This window comes from Canis aureus, chromosome 27 (genome assembly GCF_053574225.1).
Source record: "Canis aureus isolate CA01 chromosome 27, VMU_Caureus_v.1.0, whole genome shotgun sequence".
Classification (NCBI taxonomy): Eukaryota; Metazoa; Chordata; class Mammalia; order Carnivora; family Canidae; genus Canis; species Canis aureus.
In genome coordinates, this window is record NC_135637.1 from 37,857,695 (window position 1) to 37,884,847 (window position 27,153).

The following is a 27,153-nucleotide window of genomic DNA, read 5'->3' on the forward strand; positions in this document are numbered from 1 at the left end:
TTTCAGGAGAAAATATATATTATATTGATTATATGTAATGTATATTATCTTTATTAATACTAATATTAATTAATATATTATATATAATTAATATATCAGTATATTATATAATAATTGATTAATATAATATAAATTAATATAATATATTAATAAGATTAAATTATATCTTGATATATATAATATATATAATCAAGATTCTACTTAGCATAGTACTTCCTAGGTCCCAAGTGAAATAAATCAGAGAAAGACAAATACCATATGACGTCACTTATATGTGGAATCTAAGAAGCAAATAGATAAACAAACAAGTAACAACACGAAACCAGAAACAGAGTCATAAATACAGAGAACAAACCAATGGTTGCCAGAGAGGAGGGGGTCAGGGCGACAGGCAAAATAGGTGAAGGGGATGAAGAGGTTCGAACTTCCAGCCATAACATAAATCAGGCACGAGGATCACAAGCGCGGCACGGGGAATACAGTCAACAATACGCAATGATACTGCGCGGTGACGGAAACCACACTTACCACGGCGAGCGTATTGTAACGTATCTGGTGGTCGACTCCCCACGCTGTACACCAGAAGCTGATACAACATCGAGTGTCAACGACACTTCAGGTAAAAGTTTTTTAAGATTCCCATGTGCGTGTAAAAAATAAAATTAAAATCGTACGCTTTTCTCCCGTTAAAAAAAAAAAATTAAGAATGCAGCTTCTCCTACACAACCCGAGGTTCTCAGGGTCTCACTCACAGGCAGCCTGGCCTGGCGAGGGCTGTCTAGCTGTATACAGGCGGCGTCTTCAGGGAGAACGAGCCCACGTCACCACAGCCCGCCTCACCCCCTGCACCCACCTGCTTCACGTACTTACACGCACGAAGCCTTTGCTGGCATTTGGGTTCACAGCCTCCGCTCCCTCCCAGGGGTCACAATCTTTGCCAAGCGGTGGACACTTCCAGCCACTTGTCTGCAGGCGTTGGCTCCAGCGTGGTTCTGGGGGTCAGTGGATTCGAGTAAAATGTGCGCCCCTCGGCCGAATCTGCAACCTTGCCCCCCACGCTCCCGGCGGGTCTGGGAAGGGAGGACGCGGAGTTCAAATGGGTCTCGGCCCCTCCAGGACCCCACGGCCCTCGCCAGGGGCAGAAGCTTGCAAGTGATGACAACGGTTTGTCCGATTGTTACGGCGAGTCATGGCAGCACGAAGGTGGGGGCCACCAGTTCTAGACTGGGGGCGGGAGGGGCTTCCAGGAATGTAATAGAGCAAACGGTAACGGAGCTGGAAGCTCAGGATCCAACCAGGAAAGCAGGAAACACTCTAAGTCGGGGAAGTGGAGCGGCTTCGCGCTGCAGGTTGGTAACCTGGGGTGCGGTGGCTTCGAAACGGGAACCCAAGTTTCTCTGAGGGCAGTGGCCTGCACCCCCAGCTTCCCCACACCCCGGATCCAGACGGGGGGGTGAGTGTTTCAAGCAACAGAGAAGGTGGAAAGTGACGGGTACGCGGAAAGTGAGGGGCGCGGGTGGGCTGCCATCCTCTGGGCCGCGGTGCCCGGGAGGCGCGGGGGCTCGGGTGGGCAGTCCCCGCTCTGAGCCAGCCCGGCCCCCGCTGTCCCGTCTCCCCGGGGATTCGCCTTCCCCGCTCAGGCCCCGCCGACCAACCACCCTGGGCCTTTCCAAACTCCTGGCGCACAGTGGCGGTTTGAAGCCACCGAACTGGGGGAGAATTAGTTACCGAGACACAACGGCAAGAACGGTAAGTTACGGTAAGTTATGCAGTTGCTAAGAAGCCAGACAAGACCGGGGGGCGGGGGGAGCCCGGGGCTCTGCAACAGCAGGGAACACGGCGCTGCTGTCTCCGGGCCGGAGGGACAGAGACTAGTTGGTATGAGTGAGCCTCGGGGTTCAGGGTCACCAGCAGAAGGCAGAACCAGGCAGGCCTTCCAGAAAGAAGAAACAGCCAGGACTGAAGCTACTACCCAAGGACCAAGGGACGGAGTAGATCGCTGTCTTCTGCCTCCACCTCCTCTGCTACGGCCTCCCGTTGGCCTAACGCAGCCAGAAGGCCAGAGAACCCAGCCTGCCGGGTCAGTCCCTCCAAGACAGGACAGAGCAGAGGAAGACAAAAACGGATGAGCGGGTGAGCGTAGGCCTTGGGCTCAGGGTGTGACCTCGGGGTCCCCGCAGGGAGCCTGCTTCTCCCTCTGCCTGGGTCTCTGCCTCTCTCTCTGGGTCTCTCATGAATAAATAACATCTTTTTTAAAAAAAATGAATGAGGGGAACAGGCCCGGGATTAGCACACTGGGTACTGAAGACTGAGTAGAAGGTCACAAGACACCTAAAGAAGGATGACATTTCAAACAGAAGGAGCAACAGAGGCACGAAGGCGCATGCTCGTGCTCAGGGAACTTCCAGGAGCTCCTGTGGTTGAGATGCACCTTGCATTTGGGGTGGAGTAGAGTCAGTAGAACTTCTCATCCCTATTGTATGGACAAGAAAACGGAAACTCAAGACTGTAGATGGAATGTCTGTGTCCCTCTCCCCAGATTCATAGGATGGTGGTGGGAGGTGAGGCTTTGGGGAGACAATTAGGTCATAAATGTGGAACCTCCATCGGTGCAATCAGGGCCCTTATAACAGAGAGCCTAGAAAGTTCCTTTGTCCCGCTTGCCACGTGAAGACAGTGGAAAGATGGCCATCGTGATGACACAGGAAGCAGGTCCTCACCAGACACCGGCCAGCCCCTTGATCTTGGACTTCGTGGCCTGCGGAACTGTGAGAAATAAATTTCTGTTGTTTAGAAGCGACCCGGACTATGGTCTCTGTCACGGGCCCCTAAATGAACCGAGTGTAGTGGACATTTGTCATCTGGGGAGTTATCTGGGCCCCAACACCTTCTTCTTTGCATAGGTCCTGGTGGCAGGCAGAGTGTAGAGTCTGTGAGAGCCGTGGGAATCCAGCTGGACTTGCGTCTTCAGCGACACAAGGGCAGGGAGTTAGTCAATCATCCGCAGATGCAGGGGTGGCCCTGGAGCCTGGTATCTCCAGCGCCGAGTGTCCCGGGGCGGCCTCTCAACCTTGCCGGCTTTGGCTCTCTTGCCTGATTCCCGATCTTTCTCGACTTCTGCTCATTTTCTGAGTCTGATCCTCCAGCCTTCCGGTTAATTCTGGGAACTACTCAATATCTTGCCTACAGATCCCTTTCCTGCTGCAGGTAGACGGTCGGATTCTGGTGCTTGTAGTCAGACGGTGATACAACAGCCTCCGTGCTCTTGACTGCTCCGTGCAGCGTTTACCCCGAGAGCAGTAGGCAGGTGTCGCGTGAAAATGGATCCACTGGAGACGCTGGATACGTAAATGTGATGTGGATCCCCCTGAAGTCCCCCCTGAAGGATAGTACAGGATCCTCATAAGGGATATCACTTGATAAGAGAAAAAATCCAATCACTGGCCAACATCAAGTACCCTAAGTGTTTCCTGTGGCTGCGTAACAAGGGACCACAAACTCCGTGGCTCAAAGCAACAAAAATTCATTATCTTACAGTTTTGGAGGTCGGAAATCCAAAACAGGCCCCACAGGGCTCCCATTAAAGCGTCAGTAGGACCGTGTTTCCTCCTTGAGGCTCTGGTGAGAGTCCACTGTCCTGCCTTTAGCTGCTCTGGAAACTCTCGTATCCCTCGCCCTGAAGGATCGTGGGCCCACGTACGAACGGAGTCAGGATAACGTTCGTCTCTTAAAGGTAGCGGATTAGCAAACGTAATTCCCCCCTGACATGGACGCAGCATCCTCTCAGGCTCCGGGGATTCGGACGCGGACATCTTGAGGCGCCAGAGTCTACCTCCCGCAAGTACTGATCGCGATGGTTAATTCTAATGGGTCAACTTGCCTGGGCTAAGGGGACGCCCAGATAGCAGGCGAAACGTTATCTCTGGGTGTGTCTGTCTAGATGTTTCAGGAAGGGTTTCGACTCTTGTGGATCACTCGACTAAGGAACGATCACCCCCGCTCATACACATGAGCGTCATCCGATCTGTTGAAGGCCGCATAGAACAAAACGGTGGAGGAAAGGCAGATTTGCCCCCTCTGCTTGAGGTCTTCTCCTGCCCCCAGGCGCCGGCACCCCCCACCCCCCGTTGTCAGGCCTTCAGACTCAGACTGGGATTGACATCATCCCCTCTTCCCTGATTCCCAGGGCTTTGGACTTGAACCAAATTACACCGCTGGCGTTCTGGGGTCTCCAGCTTACAGATGGCGGACTGGGGGACTTCCCGTGGCTGCCCATCACCGTAACTAATTCCTATAAGATATATGGTTCTGTTTCCCTGGGCAGCCCTGATACTCTTAGTAAATACAAAGCTTTAACAGGTTTCACTTTATAAGTTTTCGAGTGATGCGTCTTGGGCCACGCGATGGGCTTCAGGTCCACGGTCATGAACATTAATGAAAAGTTCCTACCGGGCAGTCCGGGTGGCTCAGCGGTTCCGCGCCACCTTCGGCCCAGGTTGTGATCCTGGAGACCTGGGATCGAGTCCCATGTTGGGCTCTTTACAGGGAGCCTGCTTCTCCCTCTGCCTGTGTCTCTGCCTCTCTCTCTCTCTCTCTCTCTCTCTCTGTATCTCTCATGAATAAATAAATTTAAAAAAAAAAAGTTCCTATCTATCCCTGTGCTCTCTGCATGTCCTTTCCTCTGTGACCACCGGGGTAAAGGAGGCTGATTGAGAACAGGACTCGGGCGTTCTCGTGCCCCTGCCCAGAAACCATCCTCATCCCACCGCGATTCGCAGCAAAACAGTACAATGGAGCCCTGTTTGGGTCGACTGCTTATCGTGTTTGCCTAATTACCATACAGGGGGGAAAAGTTAGTTGCAGCACGTGTCAGACTAGCTCGTGTGAGCTTTATTGGATCACAACAGCAGCCTCTGTTCTGTAGGTAACCTTCGAGGCTGGTTACACATGTAAAACGGTCGTCTGCTCACAACTTCAGAACATCCCGGGGAACACGGATATCAGAGGCGTGGTAAGGTACCCGGTGCCTGGATCTCCTGCTGTAGGGAGCGGTTACGGCTGGGATGGGTGTTTTAGATGGTCTGTGTATGTTCTTACTCTTTGCTCCCAACGTCCTAACCATGGGGGGGGGCGGGGAGAGGGGAGAGGAGAAGGAACAGGAAGAGGAAAAATGGGATTTATGTAAACATGACAAATCTGTTATATTCCCTACATCACACACTGGACATGTTCTTTTTTTTATTATTTTTATTTTTTTCTGGACATGTTCTTAAAAAAAAAACAAACCACCCAACCTCAGCTCAGAGCAATTGCTGCAAATCACACACCCCTGGTTATATGGCACTATTCCCAGCGGGAAAGCCAGAAGTAGTGAGGGATGGATTTTTGGTATGTCCTATGCATTTATTTATGGTGCAGCACATCATCAAACAACACTTCGCAGGCTCCGAGCTGGCAAACCGGAGGGCTTTGAAGAGAAATAATGAGCTGAGAGGTTCATGACACGCCGTTAAAAAGTTTGTGATTGGACTTGGAAAATCAGATGGGTCTCCGAGGAAAGTGACCATTTCTGAGCCATTGCACTTAGAATATTTTTGAGCCCCAGAGCAGATATTTATGGGAAGGGAGAGTTGTTTTTGTCTTGGATCCAGGTTCTGACTCTGATGTACAGCAGGAAAGTCACTTTGTGCTGCAGACCTGAAGTCCTGGAATAGCCATGATGTCACCTTTTTCTACTGACCGGCCACCGCTGCACGGAGGCGGGAGGCGCGCCTCCAGCTCTGTGATGTTCGGCTCGATTCTCCCATATATGGGCTGCAATCCCAGCCAAAACAAGTGGGCAGGGGAGTGGACGGCCGCGCAGCGCCCAAGGTGGTGCGGCTCAGTGGGACGGCGGAGATGAGGTCAGAACGCAGGCATCATGAACAAAAGCGCGAGAGAAAGCAAAGGCGGCAGGCGTGGGGTGGGATTCGGGCGCCTGGCGCGCTCCGGCCAAATCAACCTCCGCTCTTCCACCGGTGCTCTGAGGCTCGGCGTTTCCACCTTTGAGATGCTCCCCGCCCCGCGGGCACAGGCACTCGCCGAAGAAAGCTCCCTGTGCCTCCCTGTGCGGCCCGACCGTGGAATCCCTCTCAGTGAATTAGGAAGGCGACGTTGGAGGATGGGAGCTCATGAACGAGAACAGTCCCTGCAAAGGAGGGGAAAATCACGCACACACGGTGACACAGAAGTAGGCCAAGGCAGGAGGAATCTGGTGAGGCCCTTCCTCCCCTTGCAGATGACACTTGACGCTTGGAGGCCAGGGCCCCGCGACCCCGCAGCCCGAGCCGCCGCCGGGCAGCCCGGGGCCACCGCTGGAGCCCGAAGGCCAAGTGACCCGGGTCGGGCCCCGTGCGCCGTAGCAGGACCCGTCACCCGCCCGTCGTCCTCTCCTTCCTCCCTCCAGGGACGTGAGGGCACAGGCCCGCGGCCCTCGCTCCTGAAAGACCTTTCGGATCCAGCGAACAGTGGGGCGTGAAAGGCTGTTTGTGATCATGGGGGGACGGGGGCGGGGGGCGGGGGGAGCAGCGTGTTATGGTAATCAAGAGCAGGAACTGCTGCTCCTCCAGTTTTCTTCCCAAAAGTCACATGGATCAGGGTCAGGGGACATGTCCAAGCTGCCCCAGCAGGACTCCGACACGGACAAGGGTTTGTGTCTCGGGCAGGGCTGTTCTCTCCTCCTCCCCCTCCCTCCCCCCTCCCTCCCCCCCTTCCTCCCTCTCCCTCCCTCTGTCTCCCCCCTTCCCCTCCCTCCCTCTCTTTCCCTCTCCCCTCTCCCCTCTCTCCCCCCTCCCCCTCCCCCTCCCCTCCTCCCCCTCCCTCCCTCTGTCTCCCCCTCCCCCTCCCTCCTCCCCTCCCTCCCTCTCTTTCCCTCTCCCCCTCCCCCTCCCTCCTCCCCTCCCTCTCCCCCTCTCCCCTTCCTTCTCCCTCTCTCCCTCCCTCTTCCCCCTCCACCCCTCTCCCTTCCTTTCCCCTTTCCTCCCTCTCCCTCCCTCCATCTCCCCTCTCCCCTCCTCCCTCCCTCAGTCTCCCCATTCCCCCCTCCCTCTCCTCCCCTCCCTCTTTCTCCCTCCCCCCCCCATCCGCCCTCTTCTCTCTCTCACTGTGGGAAAATGAACTTATTTTCCGTCACCCGTGACATCTGACCACTGGGCTGATCACGAGGACACCGTGGTAAACCACAGCTCAACTTGAGACGATCTCCTCCCGGCGCGGTGCCTGAGCTCGGGATGGCACCATCCCGGTGACCCTGCGGGCGTCTGGGCCGCGGTCCCGTCCTCGCTCCCGCCATCCCCTCGCAGGACTGCTCCTGCCCCGCCGTCCTCCCGCTGGGCGCATCCCAGGCGAGGCGCCAGTAAACCAGAGAGCAGTTTGCGCAGCCGAAGCCCTGGCCGCGGTGCTCTCACATAGCAGCCTTCCTTCTAAAAGCGGAGGCTGGGGAAGCGTGCAGACCTCAGAGATCCTAGAAAAGAAACAAAAACAAAACACTAGGCCCCCGGATTGCTGTCGGGATGGTCCAGCAGGGACTCTGCGTTCATCTCCCTCTGGTTTGAATCCTCTCGGTGGGAGTAGCCGGTTGATGCCTCCAGCAGCCTGTGTTCGGCCCACTCCAAAGAAATGCAGCCAAGCATTCCAGAAACAAAGTCTGCAAGGAAAGAATTTTGAGCAGACCCAAGAGATGGACTTTTCTGGGCCTCCCTGGTCACTGCTGGGCTCCCGGAGGGCAGCCCCGAGGTTCAGGCCAGGAGGTGCTCACCCCCCAGCAGCCCCCTTGCACCCGGTGGTGCCCGACGAGGGAGACCCAAGTGTGCAGGTCGGCTGTCCTCTTAGCTGAGGAGGAAGAGGAGGAGGAAGAGGGAGGAGGGGGAGGGGAAAGGAGGAGGAGGGAGCAGGGGCATCACCCTCGGAGCTGCTGCGTGTCCGGGAATATAGGCTGCATCCTGGGCCCGACTGGAAGGTGCAGACCGTGGCCTGCACCCAGTTCCCTCCCTGTGTTCCCACACCACCCCCAGGCCCAAAGACGCAAGGAGGCCCCCAGGACCCACGAGCAGAGTGGGGAGGTGGACAGCGAGCAGAGGCCCCCACAGTGCAGGGAGAGGGGAACCAGGCCCAGCTGGGGCCGCCGGCCCTCCGGCCTCCCTGGGCCTTACCCTCAACCTTGGCTTAGGTAAGCTGAGCGGGTCGTGTGCAGGAACACGCGAGGGCGACAGGGGCACCAAACGGCCTCCGGTTTCCCAGCCGCCGCGGTGGAGGCAGGACGGGTGCCCAACAGTCTGCTTCCGAAGGCCCCAAGGAGAAGCTACCCCTGTGGGGGGCTGGCCCTCGCTTCGGCTCCGTTACTGGGCGCCCCACAGGTAGCCGGGGCGGAGGCCACCCCGGAACAGGTCTGCCTTGCGACTTGAAACACCGACGGCCCACTCAGGGTAGGGAGGGAGGCCCTCGGTGCCGAGGGGCGGGAAGGAGGAGTGGAGCCTCCCAGGGTCCTCGGCGGGGCTACAGACCCAGGCCCAGATCTCACCGTGTGGCCGATGGGCGCAGCCGGCGGCGAGTGTGCACGGGCTCCAGTGGCGCGAGGCTTCGGACCCCAGGGCCCACTCGAGCCCTCACACTGAGCCGGCCACAGTGAAATGGGCCAGCAAGACGATGCTGCTCCAGGCCAAAAAGTGTGGAAAGCCAAAGGAGCCTCCCGGAAAGTGGGATTTTCTTTAATGGGGTCCCTGCTGGGTGCCTCCCTCGGTCACGGTCACGATGCTGTCGGGGAGAAACTAGCCTTTGCACAGTGGGCTTAGTCGTGGTTCCTCCTCATGCAAGTTACAGTGAAATGCACGGAGTCTCGCCGTGCTCCGGGCACCGGGCGAGGCATTCCTCACTGGCTCCGAGACCCGGCCCTCGTGGGAACCTGGGTGCCCCGTGTCTTCCTCCCCATTGTCCACTGGTGGGAGCCCCCCCCCCGCCAGAGTGAGGGTGCGGGGCCAGGCTTCCTAGCTCCCGTGCCTCGAGCCTCTCAGCCGCCTCCTCCAAGCACCATCCTATCCGGTGCAGACAAGCCTGGGTTTGTGGTTATAAAGTTTAAGTTCCCAAGTGAGAAAAGCTATGAGCTAGGAAGGTCTCTTTGAATGGCCTTCTTCCACTCTTTCACCTCAATATGAAGGTAGTGGGGTTGCTCCCAAGTATCATCACTCTTTGTCATCAAAAAGTGCATAATTTTAGAAATAAACTCTCACTGAGAAGTCATTAGGTAGCCCGATTCAGATCTCGTCTGGTATTTGAAGTGCATTGAAAGTGAAACAGCTTGGAACTTGTAAGAGGAAAAAATTGCCTTAAAAAATGGGGAAGGTTAAAGACATGAGCAAATAGGTGAACCGATGCTACGTGCATGTTGACGAAGCAGGAAGAGGGAAGTTAACTTGGTTTGCATCTTAGTTGGACTGCTTGGTCCCTGACCTCTCGTAAAGTGGTGAAAAAGGACATAGTGTAATCCTGTCTGTACTTTTTATGTCTCTTGTTTGAAAACGGAGTGATGCGGGGCAAGAGAAATAAGCTAAAAGTGGCAGTAATGAAGATGAAAAAGAGACTGCACCTACCCTCAAGGATTTCAGGGTCCAGAAGCAGAGGCAAAGCGGTAGGAATGCATACAAGGCCCAACGCTGTGCAACAGAGGAAAGCTCCCGGTGGAATTTGAAGACTTGGACCAAATGAATAATTTGGGGGAATGGGGCAGGGGGGAGGAAAAAAGAGCAAAAGCACAGAGCATGAAAGGAGCTGACGTTTGGGGTCCCAAAGGAATCCGACGCTGCTGGAGGCTCCGTGTGGAGACATGAGCTGCTGAAGTGGCCACGGGTCACAGCCTGGATGCGGGGCGACCAACCGCCGATGGGTCTTCAAACATGGATTTGAGGTCACTAAAAACTACTCTCGTGGTGGTACCAACGTTTGGTCATCTGATCAACCCAATGAAAAGCTGGTTGTTTCCAAAAAGTAATTAAAGAGACAAACTCCTGGCATGATTGATTTTTTTTTTTTAAGAGGCAGAAATAAACAGCACTAGATATGAAAAGAGACATTGAAACAGAAAGAGTAAATATTTAAGAATCATGAGATAATCACACGGACAACTTTGGGCCAATATATTTGAAACTTTAGATACACGGTACAATTTTTAGAAAGCATAAATTATGGAAATTAACTCAAGAAGAAATTGACACTGAATAAACCCATAACCAGAAAGAGGGGGAGAAATTAACTCCATAGTCAAAAATATACCACAGGCAGTACTAGCCCCAGAAGATTTTTGCAAACAGTTTTTTTTTTTTCCCTGAAATTCAAGAAAGAAATAACAACCCCTAACAAACAACCATTCTAGGGGATAAGGAAAGGAGGGAAAAGTCTCCAACACATTTTTTTTTAAGATTTTTAGTTTATTTTAGAGGAGGACAGAGAGAAAACACCAGCAGGAGGGGCAGAGGGAGAGGGAGATTCTCAAGCTAACTCTGTGCTGAGCACAGAACCGCACAGAGGGCTTGATCCCACCACCCCGGGAGCATGACCTGAGCTGACACCAAGAGTCGGGCGCCCAATGGACTGCGCCACCCAGGCCCCGCCCCCAGCATATTTTATAAAGCTGTTATAATCCTGATGTCCAAGCCAGACAAGGACAGAATATGACTCAATCTCACATATAAACAGAAATCCGAAAGTACTGCATAAATATAAGCAAGAAATCCAAAGGGGATGTGTGCATGAAATAGCCTATGAAATGTATTTTATATGGCACGCAAGGATGGCTTAACATCAAAAAAAAAAATCCATCATATAACTTACCTCATTGGCGTATTACAATAGATAATGGAACACATTCAGCAAAATGCGACACCTAATCGTAATTTAAAAAAAAAAGTCTTTGCCAATGGGTTTGAATCGTAACTCCATGACTTATTAGTCACTGTGCTTTAATTCAGATGAAAATTATCTAAGCTTGGCATGAGAAAGGACAAGAATGGATGAGGAAAGGAAAGAGGACGCAGGCTAAGAGAGCAAAAGAGCAGGTCATTTATTTATTTATTTATTTATTTATTTTTTTTTTTTATAAATTTTTATTTTATTTATGATAGTTACACAGAGAGAGAGAGAGAGGCGCAGAGACACAGGCAGAGGGAGAAGCAGGCTCCATGCACCGGGAGCCCGACGTGGGATTCGATCCCGGGTCTCCAGGATCGCGCCCTGGGCCAAAGGCAGGCGCCAAACCGCTGCGCCACCCAGGGATCCCAAGAGCAGGTCATTTAGAAGCACCCCGATGTTTCTAGCAACAACGTCCACAATAGCCAAAGTGTGGAAGGAGCTCGGTGTCCATCGAAAGATGATGGATAAAGAAGATGTGGTCTATGAATACAATGGAATATTCCTCAGCCATTAGAAACGACAAATACCCACCATTTGCTTCAACGTGGATGGACCTGGAGGGTATGATGCTGAGTGAAGTAAGTCAGTCGGAGAAGGACAAACATTATATGGTCTCATTCATTCAGGGAATATAAAAAATAGTGAAACGGAATAAAGGGGAAAGGAGAGAAAATGAGTGGGAAATATCAAAAAGGGAGACAGACCATGAGAGAATCCTAACTCTGGGAAACGAACTAGGGGTGGTGGAAGGGGAGGAGGGCGGGGGGTGGGGGTGAATGGGTGACGGGCACTGAGGGGGGCACTTGACGGGATGAGCACTGGGTGTTATTCTGTATGTTGGCAAATTGGACACCAATAAAAAATAAATTTATTATTTAAAAAAAAAAAAGAAGGGGCAAATCCGAGTAAGACGCACAGGTGCGGAAGGCTGGAGAAGAGTCCGTGCAGAGCCCCGAGGGTGGACTTCTTTGCTACCCAACACAGAAGACCAACACGCTGGTGAGCGGCTGTGGAAGAGAGTTGTAGAGAGCAGACCTCCAGCATTCCGGACTAGACGGTTGTGTGGACGCTAATTCAATTCATCAGAAGAGAAAATGCAACGTGAGGCTTGTGTGACATCAGCAGGGCTCTCTTGCATGAGGGGGAGGTAACCGTTTAAGAGAAGCAAGAGCCAGCACCCTGAAAAAGAGCTCGGGCCCTCACTGGACTTCAATTAATATCAGCAGAGAGAGAGCGAGAACATGCAAAAGAAACATGATCCGCTTTTAACATTATCTGCCCAAGATACTACAGGGCCTGGCAAAGTCACCACTTGATAAATGTTGACTGGACTGAGCCAACGCTCCCAGCACGTTACAGAGGGTATGGGGAAGTCAGCAGTTGTGGCTTCGGAATACTCGGAATCGCAGCTGGCAAGAAAAAAATAAAGTTTATCTTGGAAGTCTACAGTAAATCTAGGGTTAAGGGGTACCTCGTGATGGTAAAGTTAGAGGTAAAGAGCACTCAAGACAACAAAGAAGAAAAGATGTTTCTATATTCTTTGCTCTTAGTCTATGGTACATTTTGCTATGTTTTTATAAACAGTGATGACATTTTTGGATCAAAAGTTCAGCTTTGGGGGCACTTGAGTGGCTCCGTCAGCTAAGTGTCCAACTTTTGATTTGGGCTCGGGTCATGACCTCAGGGTCCTGGGATGGAGCCCCGTGTCGGACCTCAAGCTCGATGGGGGTGTCTGCTTGAGATTCTCTCCCTCTCCCTCTGCCCCTACCCCTGCTTGCTCTCTCTGTCTCTCTCTCTCTCTCTCAAATAAAATTAAATATGTTTTCAAAAAAAGTTCAGCTCTGCTCACCACGGGTTTCGTTTTTATAGAAAATAACAAAACATAGTATCTTGGTCCTCAACGATCCCTGTGTCCCCGAGGCACTGTATCCACATGTGGGCAGCGACCGGAACTGCCTTTTACTCCCCGCTTCGTTGCCTGTGGCCTCCCAACTACGTAATATCCATGCACGTCCACTCACTACTACTATGACCTGAATATATGTAAAAATCTGTAGAAATAAAGCAAGCCAAGTCACCCTTTCACCAGGTGTGTGCAAAGTGTGGAGAAAGGTATGATCCGGACATTTCTGCCCAGCCTGGGGAAAGGACGGACAAGACCATGGAACATGGAAGTCAGCTTTGAACGAAATAATATCCCATTGAAGGCAGCATCGGGCGGCTGCCAAGAGGTCTCGTTAATAGCAAGACCGGTCTTCCCCCAAGACGATTGAGAATGACGATGACTTCACTTGGCTTTAAGGAAATTCATTCAGGCCTGAGTTGGGCGGACGGTGCTGGAAAAGCGAGTGGCCCACCTAAGAGCTTGGTAATTGTTTGCTGACTGCCTGGCGCTGAAGTCTCCCCGCTTCGGGACTCCAGATTACAGATGGCATTACCCAGGGACCCAACCCAGATCAGAGGGAGAATGTACTAGAACCCTCTGCCGGGAGCAGTCTCCTGCTGATCTGATGCAAGTGGCAAGATCCACAGCAGGACAAAGGAACTTTTGAAAAGGACTTGAAAAGAGCTCACTTGCTCTGCGGTTAACCCATCAAAGGCGTCTTCCTGTAACCCGGAGGACAGCAGGCCTCGACATGTGCTGGCCATTTGGAAACCAGATTCATATGGAGTAGATCAAACATTTCAGGAGAGCCCCTTGCCTTGAAAATATGGGGCCTTATGAAAATCATTAAGCAATTCATTGATATTTATTTGCTTACACTGTGCTTCAGCAGAGCAAGCTGGAAGAGGAGGATGAGAACCATTGACCCGGTTTCAGAGGCCCTAGTTCAAGAAAGAAGGATTCCCTTACATGCCTGATTTTAAAGAGCCTTTTAAGAAGACAGCCTACCACACAGCTGGCATGGAAAGGCCGTCTTGGCTCCCTTCAACTGTGTATTAGGTTAACAGCCACCTCAAGCTTCTTAGAAACCTAGAAATCCCCAGGCGGTTAGAGGAATTCCACAGGGCTAAGAAAACCCTTGCAATCTCAGAGCTTTAAGCAGAAAAATATTTCCCAACGTCTTCGTTGGCCGGCGTGTGCACTTCGTGTGGAGCACTCCCGGCCTCACCGGGGCGGCCCTCGGCACGTCGCACCCTCTGTCCTTCCTGATGGGCCAACTCCTTCATTGGAGCCTGGGCCCGGCAGACCTGGAAAGGAGCGAGGAGCAAGGCCGTATTTCCACCCGGGAGTTACCGGGTCACGGCGCGTGGGTTCCTCCTCCACTGCCTGACTCGGGGAACTTCGCTTCTTTAAAGTTCAAGGAAGTAGCCCCTCAAGATTCATCAGCCTCCTGGCCTCAACTTCCCTGTAGCTCAGATGCAAAGTTCCCATGAGTGCAGAAAGGCTCAGCGGGATGCCATCGTGCTCCCCTTTGGGCTTTCAAATGATCTATATGAAGGCGAAGGCGGATGCCAAATGCATAGCCTCGGAGAAGGACAAACATTATATGGGGAATTCATTCATTGGGGGAAGATAAAAAATAATGAATATAAAAATATATATAAATATATACTTATATTTATATAAATATAAAAAACAGTGAAAGGGAATAAAGGGGAAAGGAGAAAAAATGAGTGGGAAATATCAGAAAGGGAGACAGAAGATGAGAAACTCCTAACTCTGGGAAACGAACTAGGGGTGGGGGAAGGGGAGGTGGGTGGGGGGTGGGGGTGACGGGCACTGAGGGGGGCACTTGATGGGATGAGCACTGGGTGTTATGCTATATGTTGGCAAGTTGAACACCAATAAAAAATAAATTAAAAAAAAAAAAAACAGAAATGCATAGCCTCTGAGGCTCTGGGAAGAGAGGGGGAGGCTGGCTCTAGGGAGCTAGGCTCAACTTCCAGAACATTGCAGAGGTTGAAAGTCTGTCCTCAAATATTCAACACATATGTTTTGAAAGTCATTAAGTTCCAAAACTTAAAAAAAAAAAAAAGATAAATTTAAAAGATCCAGCGCTGGTTCTTGCACAAAGCAGATACCCAAGGAATGCTTGTTGAAGGATGAATTTGTTAGCTGATAAATACGAGAGATACAGTCTGTTTTGCACCACATGGCAGCTGAAACTGCTAGGAAGACATTTGTCCCTCGTTTGTCATTAGATGAGTCTTAGAAAATGAGTCGCCTAAGCCCTACCTGTGCTGGAGAACCAGCTTCCTCCACGGAGCCCTCCCGGCACGGTCTCCTCTTTGTCACGACCGAGAAAGACAACCGTCACATGGCTTTGAATGGCCGGTTAACTTCTTGTGATCCCCGCAGTCATGGTCCCTGAAGGGAAAAAAAAAACCTTATTATTTGTTTACCTAAATCTGGGGGGGGGATAACTCCCTCGGGACCCCACATGGATTCTTGGGAAATGCACAGACTCCAGAACTCTTTGGGGACTGATTGATCCGCTCACGAACACGTATCAGACATGCAGTACGGCTCGCACCGTATGGCAGTCAAAGCTGCAGCGCACAGAGCGCGTCGATCTCTGCTACTTTTTTTTATAGTCTGCACTTAGAAGAAATGTTGTCTTAGAAGATCTTTTCTCTGGTCTCAAGTTAACCTTGGACAATCAATATTTAAGAGGGAATAATGTGTTTTTTATGCAGCAAGATAAGATAGCGAGTGCATAAATACCGTCACCGCTAAGGTGGCAACACTGCAGTGACATTTTCTGTTGGTTGACAGAGATATTGGTTCTTCTTTTTTCTTTTTTTTTTTTAATTGGTTCCTTTCTAATAGGACTATGACCGCCACTTCCCTAGTAGATGGAGGGAGCCTTAGTCATAACAGGCCCTTTGTTGATGAACTAATTAGACTTTTCAGAGAATAAGATCTAGTCTTTTTTTCTAAATTTTATTTATTTATTCATGAGAAACACAGAGAGAGAGGCAGAGACACAGGCAGAGGGAGAAGCAGGCTCCCTATCAGGGGAGCCAGAGGTGGGACTGGATCCCAGGACCCCGGGGTCACGGCCTGCGCTGAAGGCAGGTGCTCAACCGCTGAGCGACCCAAGAATCCCAAGATCTAGTCTTGGTACTTTTCATAAGGAGGAGGGGAGGGAGGGAGGGAGGGACCGAGGGAGAGACAATGAAAGGTAAAGAAAGAACAGAAGAAAAAAGTCTGTTAGGGGATCCCTGGGTGGCGCAGCGGTTTGGAGCCTGCCTTTGGCCCAGGGCGTGATCCTGGAGACCCGGGATCGAGTCCTACATCGGGCTCCCGGTGCATGGAGCCTGCTTCTCCCTCTGCCTGTGTCTCTGCCTCTCTCTCTCTCTCTCTCTCTCGAATAAATAAATAAAATATATATATAAAAAAAAGAAAAAAGTCTGTTAAAGTACCCGCCTACGTGACCTCACCACTTGTAACTGCCACCACGTCCACATACATAGCAGCTATGTCGATGCAGGAGAGTCAAAAAAGAAATTCCAACCTTAGGAATCTAATTTGAAAAATCTCCCCCCACCCCCACCACGAACCATAGTTATGAATGAGGAGGACTTTACCAACCGCGTCTTGCTACCAGGCCTGGGAAGAGCTCACTCTGGGGTTGTACTCAAACTTTGGAACTTCAGAGTAGCACTCTACTCATCGGTGCTTCACACGGGGATGTTCCTTGAAAGACGCCCAAGAAACAGGCCCGCATAGACACTTGCACTTCTCGGAACCGGGCCAGGAGCCTCCCTGAAGCGTGTGCGGGCTCAGGGATCAACCCTGGGAGGCTTAACCGCTGAAGTGTCTGCCTTCGGCTCAGGTCATGATCTCAGGGTCCTGGAATCCAGTCCCACGTCGGGCTCCCGGCTCAGCGGGGCGTCTGCTTCTCCCTCTCCCTCGCTCATGCTCACGCTCTCTCTGTCTCTATCTCTCTCTCCCAAATAAATAAAATAAATAGACCTTAGAAAACAAAACCTCAGAGGGAAGAAAAGAGCAGATGAACGGCGTCATGACACCACGGAGGAAGGCCTGGGTGCAGGTGGCGGGCAGATGGGGTGGGCTTGAGCGAACTGACTTGACCTAATTCTGAATCTTGCAACTGAGATGATGATATTGCCCAGGAATATTACTCATCCGGAGTAAGAAATTACCGGGTAAATCAGCTAACGCGCAGTCTGACACGTGGGCTTGGTGACGTGTCCTGGCTGTGCAGGCCGGTCACCGACAGCCGGTGACACCGTTGATGCCATGCCGGCCAGGGCTTTGGCAAGGCGAGGGGGCGTCGTAATAAAATTGCTCGTGCTCAGCAGCCCTGCGTGCTGCCCCTGGTGCGGGCACGCTCGCGGCTGCGGCCATCCGTGTGGGGCCCGTGTTGGGGGTGCACGGACTCCAACTCGAACACGACCAGATGCTAATTGTCAGTGACGTCGTCCCTCCAAGCCACCCCCAAGAGAACCTCCTGCATCACCAAAGCTCACCACCTGCGTCACCTTTCTCCGGACTCTCCTCCAAGTCAACGTTTTCACTCTCTCTCGAGCATCTTAACAACTTTGCCTTTTCCCCTTCTGGGTCCTCAGAATCCTCATCCGCGTTGCGTCACACGGTCGCTGTCTCTTTGCCTCGCCCCCTATTTGATTTTAAGTCCTTTGAAAGCAGAGATCGGCCTTATCTTTGTTTCTTAGGGGCCGAGTGCAGGGCGTCGGGCTTAGCAGCTCAATAAAAACATGTTGGGCTGCAGCGAATGGGGACCCCCCCCCAGCCACCAGGCCCTGAGCACGGGCCCTTGCGCCTCCCGTGCGCACACCCACAGACCTACACTGCATACCTGGAGAGCTGGGGGCACGCAGCTGCCTGCCTCCCCCATGCAGGGCCCGCTCCCCGGAAGGCTCCTCGCTGTGCCAGGTGCCAGGAAAGTACGACGATCCAAGTGGGAGAGTCTCGATGCCAAGAGTCTGCTGATGAGGGGGCAGCGGGAGCCCCACGATGGGCCACAGCTCCTGGCCTCCCGTCCCCTCCTCCCCCTGCACCTGGCCCTCTGGGGGCCGCCACCTGGCTGCTCTCGATTACACAGCAAGGGCCCCACGCAGCCTCCAGGGACTCCGGCGGGAGACTGACCCCCGCACACCCTCAGGACAGCTCCAGTTCTCAAAAGGACTATTATCGTTGCTGTAATATGACTTATAGAGCCCGCATCATTTTTTAAGAGTGTCCCTACAGGCAAACAGAGTACGCGTGAGCTCACAGCTTCTAGAACCTGCCCTGAGGCTCTGCTGCCTCCGGAGACGGACCACCGGCCTGCTGGGATCTGCGGGGACACAAGGCAGGAGGGCTCGGCCTTCTCCTGACGCCCTGCAGGGTTGCCCTGTGTGGCCAGTAAAAGCCCGGTTCAATGTGAACTCCGGGCAAACAGCGCCCGCCGGTTTCGTGGGAGCGTGTGCCCACCCCCGTGGGCCATACGGACGCTGACCAGCTGGCCATGGGTCTGACTCAAGTTGCACCGATTATCCTGTATTTTGTGAGGAACCCGGAGCCCGGGCAGAGCCAGGAGCGTGGAGAGGCTCGGCGAGTAAAGCTTCTTTAAAGCCCCAGCTGGATGGCGAGGCCGTTGGCGGGCCCAGGCCCCACGGGGAGTGGGCTCTGGTCGCCGGCAATCAGCTGGGGGGGGAGCGCGCTGAGCGACCGCTGCCTTGCCCCGGCCGGTGGCAGGTGCCCCCCTCGCCAGCTGGGGAGGGAAAGGCCTGCTCCCTAAGGGGGCTCGCCTTCCGCAGGTGGCCCGTGCCCGGTTCCTCGGCTGTGCCGGGCGCCGGGGGCTCCTCACCTGCAGACGCGGGCGCCCCGGCCGCCATCCGCCTCGGCCGTTCCCCGCCATGCCACGGGCAAGGTGCTCCCCTCTCTGCTCCCTGATGAAGCCAGGGGACCCCCGGGGGCGGAAGTGGGAGTGGCACTTGGCGCTCATCGTGGCACCTGACCGGCGCGGGTAGCCTGTTGGCGTCAGTCATTGCTACCCGCGTCGCCGTCTTGGGTGTGTGACACCACGCAGGAGGCACCTGGAATCGAGTCTCCTCAAGCCCGGACCTGGGAAGTGCAGGAACAGGGACGCCAGCAGGTCGTCAAGGCCCTACACCGGGAGGTGTGACCTGGGGGACAGATGACTCCAGCGCCAGCCCTGCGGCTGGGACTCCAGTCCCGGGGCACCTGGCCCGCCGAGCACCTGCCAAGTCAGAGCGCAGGTCACCATGTGGACCCGCATTAGTCACCGCAAACACGTGTTGGGAGACTGAAGTCTGCTTTAAGAAATGAGAGAGAGAGAGGGAGGGAGGGAGGGAGGGAGGGCAGGGGAGGGGGGAATGACAGGGATTTCTTATGAGGAATCAATGAAATCGTCTCACCGAGTGTTAGAGCAGGGCAGGCCGGTAACAACGGCTTGACTGAGGTTAGCTGTTATCCTGCGGGACGCCTCAAAGAACGGGCAGGATTTTCAGTAAGAGAGACGGGAACGTGTAACTTAGAAGAAAAAATGTTTGACGTTAGGATGAGGCCGACTCTCAGTGTGTGAGTGATGACTGTGGACCTGGTTCTCCAGGCAGCGTCGCGTGGAAGACTTTTGAACAGGGCTGTGATGTTTCCAGTGCGCGGCTGCCGTGAAAAGTTGCTCTCACCCACGTGTGTGAGGCGGACACCGCGGGAAGGCTGCGGTCAACTGGAGGCTCTTAGGAAAATAGCAGATGGGCAGTAACATGACCATGGGGTTGAGGAGGGGCCAGAGTGGTGGGAGGGACAGGAGAGGGAGGGAGGAGGAGGCCCCGCAGGCTCAGATACACAGGCCGGGGGGCTCTCGGGTGCTCAGCCAGCTAAGCGGCCAGCTCTTGATTTCAGCTCAGGTCATGCTCTCAGGGTTGTGAGATCGAGCCCCATGTCAGGGTCAGGCTCTGCGCTCAGCTCAGAGTCTCTTGAGAATTTTCCCTCTCTCTCCACCCCTCCCCCTACTCTCTCTGTCTCTCTCTCTCTCTCTCTCAAATAAAGAAATAAAGAGATAAATAAATAAAGCTCAAAAAAATGCAAGCCTGGGTACCAACTGGATACCACTGGTCAGGAAGCTGAAAGAGCCAAAGTTTCAGGATTAAAAAACTGTTGGTTGTTGCCCACAGCAGACCCTGTTTTTCTTCTATTCCACATTCCCCATCACTCCTCCCTTCCGACATTTTGTTCAAATATTCTCCTGCCTCTAAGTGGCCACTGCTTCAGAGAAGACTCGCCTATCTTCAGCCCCCAGGGGTGCGGGTGGGTGTTCCTTTGTCCAAGACACCCAAGTGGCTCCATCTTCTTGCCAGGAATCAGACTGGGCACGAGCATATGGCAAAATTCTTGGCACAAAGAAGCCAATGAGTGGAAACAACCCAAATATCATCAAGTAGGGAATGGATAAACAAGATGTGGTATGTCCATACAACGGGATATTAAGTGACAATAAAAAGAGAATGAAATACGGATTCACGGTACAAAAAGGAGAGGCATCAAAACGTTGTACCAAGTGAGAGAACTCACACACAAAAGACCACCTGTGACTCCATTTAAACAGAATGTTCAGAATTGGCAAATCCATATAAAGACAGAAAGTAGGTTAGTGATTGTCAGGGGCTGGGGACGGAGGATCACAGGGAGTGACTGTTAACGGATACAGGATATCTTCAAGGACAGTAAGTCTTCTAAAATTAATTGTGGTGACGGCTGCCAATTCTGTGATTGTAGCAAAACCCGTTGAATTGTACACTTTCACTAGGTTAATTATTTGGTAGGCAAATCATATCTCAATAAAGCTATTGTTGATTTTTTCCTTCGAAATCCAAAAGGAAGACTTCTAGGGAGACTTCAGGAAAACATTTCATCATTACTCTTAAAGAGAAACGCAAAGGAGAGTTGGCTTCTCTTTCTGGAGGCTGATGTATCTGGATATGATCACTGGAGCTGTTGTGGGTGGCTGCCGACCACGACAGGAACCCACGCAAGTCAGAGCTGAGCCACAGGGTGGCCAGAGCCCAGAGAAGCACCTAGGCTTCTCATTACCTAAAATAATAAAATTTACTTATATTTTAGGCCAATTGATTAGAGCTGCTCTGTCACTTGTAGCCGTAGCATAACAGAGCTTTCTAACTCCTATGGTTCCATTAACAGAAATTTTAAGGTCAGGAGAAAGGTTGGTTTTTCAGAGAAACTATGAATTTACATTAATTTAGAAGTACAAGTGTAATGCAGGTGAAAATTTGTTTTTTTTTTAAGATTTAATTATGTATTAGAGACAGACAGAGAGAGAGAGAGAGAGAGAGAGGCAGAGGGAGAAGCAGGCTCCATGCAGGGAGCCTGATGTGGGATTCGATCCCAGGTCTCCAAGATCACGCCCTGGGCTGAAGGCAGCGCCAAACCACTGAGCCACCCGGGCTGCTTTTTTTTTTTTTTTTTTTTTTAAAGGCAGGTGTAAATTTGAAGCATAGTTCAAGATCTGGAGAAAGGGATAGATGAATGGAGGGAGGGAGGGGTGGGCGGATGGATGGATGGGTGGACGGATGGATGAATGGATGGATGGATGGATGGATGGATGGATGGATGGATAGATGGATGGATGGACAGATGGATGGATAGACGGATGGATAAGTGGATGGATGGATGGATGGATGGATGGATGGATGGTGACTGGATGTGTAGATGGATGGATGGATAAGTGGATGGATGGATGGATGGATGGATGGATAGATGGATGGATGGATGTGTAGATGGATGGATGGATATGTGGATGGATGGATGGATGGATGGATGGATGGATGGATGGACGGATGGATAAGTGGATGGATGGATGGATGGATGGATGGATGGTGGCTGGATGTGTAGATGGATGGATGGATATGTGGATGGACTGGGGAGATACTTAGAGCAGAAAGCTGAAGCCCAAGGAGCACAAAGACAGAGAGCAGAGAGGAGCCTCCTGGACTTCCTACACTGAACAGGCAGGAGAGCAAGGGAAATTAGTGAAGGAATCTGCAAACAAAGAGGATAGAAAAGGACATGGGGGAACTGGAAAATGCTGTAAATGCTGTCACACAAGGCAAAAAGAGGATTGAAGGAAGAAGAGGATTGAAGTTTGGGTCAAATTCTATAGACACCAAAGAAGAAATAGTCCAAAAAAGTATGTTCAGATATACAACTAGGAGGCCAGTATGAGAAAAGATTGTTTTTTAAAGGAATTGAGTGGAGTGATGGTGACACGGGCCAGATTTCAGAAGATACAGGCTTGGGAGCGAGAGAGGGATGCCGCAGTGAGTGAACAGTGAGGAACTTATGACACCATGGAGGCACCTCCTTACAGGACATTGGTCCTGTGGAAAGCATCACTGAACTCACCAGTACCTGGTTCTGCTCCCCCTCCCGCCACGTGCAAGATGGTGCTTCTCAGGGTCCTGGCACTTGGGAGGAGACGTGTGACAGCTCTTTGGTGAAATGCACAGTGGGTCACTTCTGAACTAGGGCAGTGGGAAGCACATGCCTGACCTTCCCACCTCTCTCTCCCCACTACAGCGGTCATAGAGGGGTCCTCGTTGCATAGATGATAAAACCCGAGACTGAAGACCCTTGATTGTCAGTCACTAAATGGAGGGTAACTCCCCTTGAGGAGAGTCCGTTGCTCTTCTACAGGCAGGAAGAAGCTATACATTCCTGTCATGCCACCCAGATGGAGGGGCCGTTGGTCATCATAACCTAGTCCTCTCCTTGCTAACAGAGAGACTGCAGGAAAGAGAACAGCAAAGTCGAGGAAGGAATGCTTTTATTCTGGGTTTTGATTTTTCATTTTTTTAAAAAAGGGTTTATTTACTTATTTGAGAAAGAGAGAAAGAGCACAAGTGGGGGGAGAAGGCACAGGAAGGGGGACAAGCTGAGCTGGGAGCCCGATGTGGGGCTCGATCCCGGGACCCCAGGATCATGACCTGAGCTGAAGGCAGACGCTTCATCTACTGAGCCATCCAGGACCCCTGATTTTTCATATTTTTAGGGCATGTGAGACCCAAGCAGGTTAGGAAGATGGAAAGAGTCTATAGGGAGGAAGAACCTGAAGAAGACAAAGCAGCATCCTACAGAAAGCAGGAAACGTGGCCATGCACAGGCCCAGCAGAGGGACCGGGCCCTTCTTCTCTGGGGGAGAAGTACAAATCCAGGCCCAAGGTGAGTACCGGGCCAGTCGGGTTGGAGGGGGAAGCTGAGGGAGCCTCTGCACTCCACTTCCGGGACAGGAGAACAGAGGTGGGAGCCAGGAAGCCTTGACCCCTGAAGGATGAGCGGCAAGGACAGTCACTGAATGCACTTCATTCTCGTGCTTTAAATCCTCTAGGCATTTCCCACACAGAATCATCATGATTTAAAAAGTCACTCAAGTCAGGCCCAGAAAGCGTTAAAACTGCTTTGTTCCAAGTTCTACTCTGGCCCCCACCTCTACTGCTTCCCAGTGTCCTTTACCCAAATTCATTGCTCCCCTGGCAGGCCAGCCTGGTCCCCCCCAGAACAACACATGCTGTGCTCCCCGTGAGCGCACTTGTGATGAACTTTGAGCCACACATCTGCTGCAGACAAGGAACTGTATTCCCAAATGGCTGACACGAGCCGAAGATTCTGGGTTCATCCCCACCGTAGCATATTTTTATTAGATAGGCCGCTGGAGAATCAGAGGAGTGAATTTAGCTGCTACGTCCATACCTCGTGGCAATGCATGCCCAGCTATTGTTCTTTTCATCAGCCTGATGTTATTCTGACTCTGTTTCTGCAGAGTGAATATTTGGGTGGAAACCAGTGTCCATCCTCATTTACCCTCCGAGCCGTTGTTGTATCTGGGCTAAGGATGTATTTTCACGATGTCACCACTCCAAGCCTCTTTCTTTGATTTAAAGCAGGGGTTGGCACACATCATGTGTAAAGTCCCAGAAAGTAAATATTTGAGCCTTTGTGGGACATAACAATCTCTGTGGCAGCAACTTAGCTCGGTCATGGCTGCGTGAAAACAGCCAGAGAAAGCACTTACGTGAATAAGCACGGCTGTGTCCCAATAAAACTTTATTTACAAAGAAAGTGGGTGGGATTTAGCCCCTGGGCTATACTTTGCAGACCCTGCTTGAAGTACGGATTAGCAGGAAGACATCAGGCCAGCCGATAGATTAAAAACCAATATCCTTTCATGTGTTTGTCTCCAAAGAGAAAAAAAGTAACTAAAATGCTTGTTGGACATTTTATTTCTTTAGCAGACAATGGAATGACATACCCCCCCCCTTCTAATACATTATATCTTAAGATTTTAGATTTCTTTCTCACAAAAAAAAAAAAAAAGTTGAGAGAAGCAGTAGAATTTGATTCAGGGAAGAGAGGGTTAAATGGCTAAAACTTGTGGGGTGAACGTATCGCTTACCGCGGACACAGCCTCTTCTTCAGACACTGATTTGCTCCGTGGAGCTGACGAAGAGAGATGCAAAGTAAAAACAAATTTGCTGACCTTCATTTCAGAGATCAAAGGTTAAATTCATACCCCGTAGGATGGTTCTGTTAAATCACTCCCAAGCTGCCTGGCAACGTATTTTCAAAAAATATTTCTCTCCAGCCTTATCAAGTGTTCTTTGTGTTCTGGAAACACGATTTGAAGTCCCAGCTACAGCTGGGACGTCGAGAGTCTTCACTGAAATTCTTCTCCAACTGCATCCAGAGGCCTACAGTTAGTTGGCACAGACATTAGTCGCAGGGGTTCATGCCTCTGGGTCTAGTTATTATTCATCAAAGATGGAAATTGACATTTTACACTGAATAACCAAGGATGGGATAAACCATGAGTCGATATACAGGTAAAAATATCTACTTGGATGTCCTTGTAATTGGGCTGAACAAAGCCATCCTAGATTGGAATGGCCAATCAGGAGTGTTCCCAATTTCTTCGCCTCAGAGCAGAACCCCAACGGTTCAAAAATTAGGAGACCTGTGTGAACAAATTAGTCCAACTCACAACACATTTGTTAAAAAAAAAAACAAAGCAAATGTCCTGTTTCTTTAATTGTAAGATCACACAAAACCTTTCAACAGCGATGGTCCACACAATTTATTTCACGATAAAGTTTCGTCCGTCCAGAGTGAGGTGAAAAAATTAGGACACTGGCGTAGGTATTTTATAGACCTACATGCATTTCATTTAAAGGGCCTTCCCCTAGTCTATTCCCATGTTACTTAATCAAATTTAATCAGCTTTAATTAAATAATTAGTTACTTAGTAAAATAATATCAAGAGCCCTCTATTGGTCCCCAGTTGTTTTAAACCACTATTGCTATGGATTGAGTTGGGTTCCCTCCACCAACTATCTGTGTGATGGTTCTTAGAGATATTAGGTCGTTTTGTCAGATTTTTTTTAAAGGTTTATTTATTTACTTTAGGGAGGAGGAGGGGAAGGAGGGGAAGATATAGAGGTGGGAAGCAGACTCCCCGCTGAGTGGGGAGCCCGAGAGCAGGGCTCCATCTCATGACCTTGAGAACATGACCTGAGCCAAATCAAGACCTGGCCACTTAACCTACTGAGCCACTCGGGTGTCCCCAGATATTAGGTGTCTGGGAGGCAACTGGAGTTAGATGGGCTCATGGTGTGTGGGGGACCCTCATGATGGGATCTGTGGCCTTACAAGAAGAGAAGAAAGAAGAGACGCACACAAGAAGGTGACATCGGTAAGCCAGGAAGAAGGCCCTGACCAGGAACCAGATCAGCCAGGATCTTGATCTTGGACTTTCCAGAATGGTGAGCAATAACTGTGTGCTGCTCAGCCTCCCAGGCCATGCTGCTCTGTTATGGCAACCCGAGCTGACTAATACAACACTTCTATTATTTAATGAGTAGGGAACTGAGAAGCTAGAGGGCATTGTTGAAACCTTAATTTCTAGCATTTGCTGGCTCAATAGAGAGTAACAAATCTGGATTTTCTTCCCCAGAGTTCAGAAGGTAGGTCACCGTTGGCGGGCCTCTGAGAATCTGGAATGTACTAACTAAGCTGAGGGCGCGTGTGTACACTCAGGAAGAGGTTGTGTCATTGATGTTGTGAGAGGGGCAGGTATCAGGATACCTGCTTTGTTGGGCGGAAACACTGAGAATTGATTTTTTCCTGCTAGAGGAGAGATGAAAAATTAAAATTAAACCTAAGTGTCCTCCCCAGTGGCGCTCCATTCCCACACCACACACTTCCTAGCGTCGCATGAGTCAAATCAGTGACAATTTAGCAACTGAAATTTCCAATAAGATGCCCATCAGGTGACTTTGGATATGTTCTTTATCCTTTCCAGGGCTTCTTAACCTATGAATGGGGATAATAGCTTGTCCAATCTCATGGGGGTGCTTGGGGGAATAACAACGCATGTAACACACTGGCTTAGTTGGTAGCATAAAGTAAGTGCCCAGTAAATGTTTTGTGCTGTTATTTGGATTATACATTAAAAAGACACAAAAATAGCTGATTTTATTCTTGAAATTGCTTTCTCAAATTTTGAAGCTGAAATAGAAAATAAAATTGCTTAGATCATTATCAGTTAAAGCCAGTTGAATGGTTGGAAGACTTCCATCTGAGACTTTGTGTGTGTGTGTGTGTGTGTGTAATCCCTAAGGATGCTTAAAAAAATGCTAAACTATTCTACTGAGAGGCAGAGATATCAGATGGAATCTCGACCTCTAAATTCTCTCCTGCTAAAAAGCCATCACCAGTGAGATCCAAATAAAGGAATCTGGCAAAGAAAGACTTGATCACACCCTAGGTTTCTGCCCCCATCCCCTGACCCCATAAGGCTCAGACCCATGTACCTGTGAGGATTTGTTTGCCTGGGACAGGTAGACGTAAAGGCCCCACCTGTCCTCCAATATCTTCCAAGGAGGAAGAGGCTCAGGGGTAACAAGTGTCAGCCACACAGATCACCAAGTGTGAGAAACGACACGGGTCCAGCCCAGAGGGCCAGGTCCCCCAGGAAGAAGTTAGGCCTTTCTGTTTTTTACTGGTCACATGAAATGTCCCCCTGGTCACAACATGGCAAAGCTCTTCCTTCTCAAGACGGAGTGAGCAATGAGTTGGGGCAAAGGAGATTCTTACATTTCCTCTGAAGTACACATTTTTCACTTTGGCGGCACTGGGGGCAGCACAGACCTGTGTGAAAACCATCGAAAGCAAACTCTCCCCTACACACACCCCAAAATAGACACTGATGT

General features: G+C 51.1%; 1 long non-coding RNA gene across 1 annotated transcript; it reads right to left on the reverse strand.

Moving 5' to 3' along the window:
• Positions 1 to 5,264: 5,264 nt before the first annotated feature.
• On the reverse strand, positions 5,265 to 24,687 carry LOC144299318 (uncharacterized). The gene is made up of 3 exons (XR_013366022.1): positions 24,342 to 24,687; positions 15,119 to 15,250; positions 5,265 to 6,187 (listed from the first exon to the last, which is right to left on the reverse strand). It is a non-coding gene; the product is annotated as an uncharacterized LOC144299318 (long non-coding RNA).
• Positions 24,688 to 27,153: the final 2,466 nt, after the last annotated feature.